We start from the raw sequence: 5,705 nt of genomic DNA on the forward strand, positions 1-5,705 counted from the left end.
GAAAAAGTGTGGTATTGAAGATAGCTCCCACAGTAAAGGAGCTGCAAATGTGACACCGTGCTGGCTGATAGACTGCATGGGGACCTACTTACTACTGTAGCTGGGGTCTGCCTTCCTGCTTTCTTGTAGCTCCCATACTCAGTGGCATAACTTAACAGACACATGTATTTTTTCAATGAGAGCTGAGGAGAAAAAGTGTGGTATTGAAGATAGCTCCCACAGGAAAGCAGCTGCAAATGTGACACCGTGCTGGCTGATAGACTGCATGGGGACCTAGTTAATACTGTAGCTGGGGTCTGTCTTCCTGCTTTCTTGTAGCTCCCATACTCTGTGGCATACCTTAACAGACACATGTATTTTTTCAATGGGATCTGAACAGAAAACGTGTGGTATTGAAGATAGCTCCCACAGGAAAGCAGCTGCAAATGTGACACCGTGCTGGCTGATAGACTGCATGGGGACCTACTTACTACTGTAGCTGGGGTCTGCCTTCCTGCTTTCTTGTAGCTCCCATACTCACTGGCATAACTTAACAGACACATGTATTTTTTCATAGGGAGCTGAGGAGAAAAAGTGTGGTATTGAAGATAGCTCCCACAGGAAAGCAGCTGCAAATGTGACACCGTGCTGGCTGATAGACTGCATGGGGACCTACTTACTACTGTAGCTGGGGTCTTGTCGAGGAGTGGTTAAGGGAGAATGGACCTGGATCCCAGGGTATAATGTTAGGCCCGATGGGGTAAGGCAATCTGAGTTCCAGTTATATGAATTTAATGCACAATCAAGACCAGAGTCAGAGCCATGGTTAAAGCAGTTGCTGTCACGTAGTCAGCGCAGACAGCAGGCCGCTTTCTCTTCCTTCAAGGTCGGGCTGTTTTCAGCTAACGAGGTAACAGCCCAAGGTGGAAAACAACTACGGGGGAAAAACAAGATGGGAAAATGTGAGGGAGCTTGCTTATGGCAGAAACCGCAAGTAGGATGAGCATAAGAATGTAATCTATTAGCTGCTGTTGCTGAGCTAGCTTTGAAGCTGCTGTGTATATAAGTTAGAGCCTGCTCTCAATGAAGAAGAAGATTTCTGCTATCACTCACATTGAGTAGGACTGATTTCTTCCCACCCAGCTGAGAATCGGACCCTGGGTTGATCGCCGCATGAAGTAGGCTTCGTGCCTGGGTTTTTCAGGCTTTTGTGCCTGGGTTTCAGGCCTTCGTGCCTGGGTTTTTCAGGCCTTCGTGCCTGGGTTTTTCAGGCTTTTGTGTCTGGGTTTCAGGCCTTCGTGCCTGGGTTTCAGGCGTCGTGCCTGGGTTTTCAGGCTTCGTGCCTGGGTTTCAGGCCTTCGTGCCTGGGTTTTTCAGGCCTTCGTGCCTGGGTTTTTCAGACTTTTGTGATTCGGTTTCAGGCCTTCGTGCCTGGGTTTCAGGCATCGTGCCTGGGTTTTTCAGGCCTTCGTGCCTGGGTTTTAGGCTTCGTGCCTGGGTTTCAGGCCTCGTGCCTGGGTTTCAGGCTTCGTGCCTGGGTTTCAGGCCTTCGTGCCTCGCTTTCAGGCTTTGTGCCTGGGTTTCAGGCCTTCGTGCAAGGGTTTCAGGCTTCAAGCCTGGGTTTTTCAGGCCAAGAGCCTGCATGGGGACCTACTTACTACTGTAGCTGGGGTCTGCCTTCCTGCTTTCTTGTAGCTCCCATACTCAGCGGTATACCTTAAGAGACACATGTATTTTATTCAAAGGGAGCTGAGTATAAAAACTGTGGTATTGAAGATAGCTCCCACAGGAAAGCAGCTGCAAATGTGACACTGTGCTGGCTGATAGACTGCATGGGGACCTACTTACTACTGTAGCTGGGGTCTGCCTTCCTGCTTTTTTGTAGCTCCCATACTCAGTGGTATACCTTAACATACAAAATGTATTTTTTTCAATGGGAGCTGAACAGAAAAAGTGTGGTATTGAAGATAGCTCCCACAGGAAAGCAGCTGCAAATGTGACACCGTGCTGGTTGATAGACTGCATGGGGACCTACTTACTACTGTAGCTGCGGTCTGCCTTCCTGCTTTCTTGTAGCTCCCATACTCAGTGGCATAACTTAACAGACACATGTATTTTTTCAATGGGAGCTGAGGAGAAAAAGTGTGGTATTGAAGATAGCTCCCACAGGAAAGCAGCTGCAAATGTGACACCGTGCTGGCTGCTAGACTTCATGGGGACCTACTTACTACTGTAGCTGGGGTCTGCCTTCCTGTTTCTTGTAGCTCCCATACTCAGTGGCATAACTTAACAGACACATGTATTTTTTCAAAGGTAGCTGAGGATAAAAACTGTGGTATTGAAGATAGCTCCCACAGGAAAGCAGCTGCAAATGTGACACCGTGCTGGCTGATAGACTGCATGGGGACCTACTTACTACTGTAGCTGGGGTCTGCCTTCCTGTTTTCTTGTAGCTCCCATACTCAGTGGTATACCTTAACAGACACATGTATTTTTTCAATGCGAGCTGAGGAGAAAAAGTGTGTTATTGAAGATAGCTCCCACAGGAAAGCAGCTGCAAATGTGACAACGTGCTGGCTGATAGACTGCATGGGGACCTACTTACTACTGTAGCTGGGGTCTGCCTTCCTGCTTTCTTGTAGCTCCCATATTCAGTGGTATACCTTAACAGACACATGTATTTTTTCAATGGGAGATGAACAGAAAAAGTGTGGTATTGAAGATAGATCCCACAGGAAAGGAGCTGCAAATGTGACACCATGCTGGCTGCTAGACTGCATGGGGACCTACTTACTAGTGTAGCTGGGGTCTGCCTTCCTGCTTTCTTGTAGCTCCCATACTCAGTGGCATAACTTAACAGACGCATGTATTTTTTCAATGGGAGCTGAGGAGAAAAAGTCTGGTATTGAAGATAGCTCCCACAGGAAAGCAGCTCCAAATGTGACACCGTGCTGGCTGATAGACTGCATGGGGACCTACTTACTACTGTAGCTGGGGTCTGCCTTCCTGCTTTCTTGTAGCTCCCATACTCAGTGGCATAACTTAACAGACACATGTATTTTTTCAATGGGAGCTCAGGAGAAAAAGTCTGGTATTGAAGATATCTCTCACAGGAAAGCAGCTGCAAATGTGACACCGTGCTGGCTGATAGACTGCATGGGGACCTACTTACTACTGTAGCTGGGGTCTGCCTTCCTGTTTTCTTGTAGTTCCCATACTGAGTGACATAACTTAACAGACACATGTATTTTTTCAAAGGGAGCTTAGAATAAAAACTGTGGTATTGAAGATAGCTCCCACAGGAAAGCAGTTGCAAATGTGACACCGTGCTGGCTGATAGACTGCATGGAGACCTACTTACTACTGTAGCTGGGGTCTGCCTTCCTGCTTTCTTGTAGCTCCCATACTCAGCTGTATAACTTAACAGACAAAATGTATTTTTTTCAAAGGGAGCTGAGGAGAAAAAGTGTGGTATTGAAGATAGCTCCCACAGTAAAGCAGCTGCAAATGTGACACCGTGCTGGCTGATAGACTGCATGGGGACCTACTTACTACTGTAGCTGGGGTCTTGTCGAGGAGTGGTTAAGGGAGAATGGACATGGATCCCAGGGTATAATGTTAGGCCCGATGGGGCAAGGCAATCTGAGTTCCAGTTGTATGAATTTAATGCACAATCAAGACCAGAGTCAGAGCCATGGTTAAAGCTGTTGCTGTCACGCAGACAGCAGTCCGCTTTCTCTTCCTCCAAGGTCGGGCTGTTTTCAGCTAACGAGGTAACAGCCTAAGGTCGAAACAACTACGGGGGAAAAACCAGATGGGAAAATGTGAGGGAGCTTGCTTATCGCAGAAACCGCAAGTAGGATGAGCATAAGAATGTAATCTATTAGCTGCTGTTGCTGAGCTAGCTTTGAGGCTGCTGTGTATATAAGTTAGAGCCTGCTCTCAATGAAGAGGAAGATTCCTGCTATCACTCACATTGAGTAGGACTGATTTCTTCCCACCCAGCTGAGAATCGGACCCTGGGTTGATCGCTGCATGAAGTAGGCTTCGTGCCTGGTTTTTCAGGCTTTTGTGCCTGGGTTTCAGGCCTTCGTGCCTGGGTTTTTCAAGCCTTTGTGCCTGGGTTTTTCAGGCTTTTGTGCCTGGGTTTCAAGCCTTCGTGCCTGGGTTTCAGCCTTCGTGCCTGGGTTTTCAGACTTCGTGCCTGGGTTTCAGGCCTTCGTGCCTGGGTTTTTCAGGCCTTCGTGCCTGAGTTTCAGGCCTTTGTGCCTAGGTTTCAGGCTTCGTGCCTGGGTTTCAGACCTTCGTGCCTGGGTTTCAGGCTTCGTGCCTGGGTTTCAGGCCTTCGTGCCTGGGTTTAAGGCTTCGTGCCTGGGTTTCAGGCCTTCGTGCCTGGGTTTCAGGCTTCGTGCCTGGGTTTCAGGCTTTGTGCCTGGGTTTCAGGCCTTCGTGCCTGGGTTTCAGGCTTCAAGCCTGGGTTTTTCAGGCCAAGAGCCGAAAACTTCGCGGCAGGGTCTGCCTTCCTGCTTTCTTGTAGCTCCCATACTCAGTGGCATAACTTAACATACACATGTATTTTTTCAATGGGAGCTGAGGATAAAAACTCTGGTATTGAAGATAGCTCCAACAGGAAAGCAGCTGCAAATGTTACACCGTGCTGGCTGATAGACTACATGGAGACCTACTTACTACTATAGCTGGGGTCTGCCGTACTGCTTTCTTGTAGGTCCCTTTCTCAGTGGTATACCTTAATAGACACATGTATTTTTTCAATGGGAGCTGAGGAGAAAAAGTGTGGTATTGAAGATATCTCTCACAGGAAAGCAGCTGCAAATGTGACACCGTGCTGGCTGAGAGACTGCATGGAGACCTACTTACTACTGTAGCTGGGGTCTGCCTTCCTGCTTTCTTGTAGCTCCCATACTCAGCGGTATAACTTAACAGACAAATGTATTTTTTTCAAAGGGATCTGAGGATAAAAACTGTGGTATTGAAGATATCTCTCACAGGAAAGCAGCTGCATATGTGACAACGTGCTGGCTGATAGACTGCATGGGGACCTACTGACTACTGTAGCTGGGGTCTGCCTTCCTGCTTTCTTGTAGCTCCCATACTCAGTGGCATAACTTAACAGACACATGTATTTTTTAAATGGGAGATGAACAGAAAAAGTGTGGTATTGAAGATAGCTCCCACAGGAAAGCAGCTGCAAATGTGACACCGTGCTGGCTGATAGACTGCATGGGGACCTACTTACTACTGTAGCTGGGGTCTGCCTTCCTGCTTTCTTGTAGCTCCCATACTCAGTGGCATAACTTAACAGACACATGTATTTTTTCAATGGAAGCTGAGGAGAAAAAGTCTGGTATTGAAGATAGCTTCCACAGGAAAGCAGCTCCAAATGTGACACCGTGCTGGCTGATAGACTGCATGGGGACCTACTTACTACTGTAGCTGGGGTCTGCCTTCCTGCTTTCTTGTAGCTCCCATACTCAGTCGTATACCTTAACAGACACATGTATTTTTTCAATGGGAGATGAACAGAAAAAGTTTGGTATTGAAGATAGCTCCCACAGGAAAGCAGTTGCAAATGTGACACCGTGCTGGCTGATAGACTGCATGGGGACCTACTTACTACTGTAGCTGGGGTCTGCCTTCCTGTTTTCTTGTAGTTCCCATACTGAGTGACATAACTTAACAGACACATGTATTTTTTCAAAGGGAGC

Source organism: Colius striatus, unplaced genomic scaffold, assembly GCF_028858725.1.
Source record: "Colius striatus isolate bColStr4 unplaced genomic scaffold, bColStr4.1.hap1 scaffold_47, whole genome shotgun sequence".
In the NCBI taxonomy this organism is placed as follows: domain Eukaryota; kingdom Metazoa; phylum Chordata; class Aves; order Coliiformes; family Coliidae; genus Colius; species Colius striatus.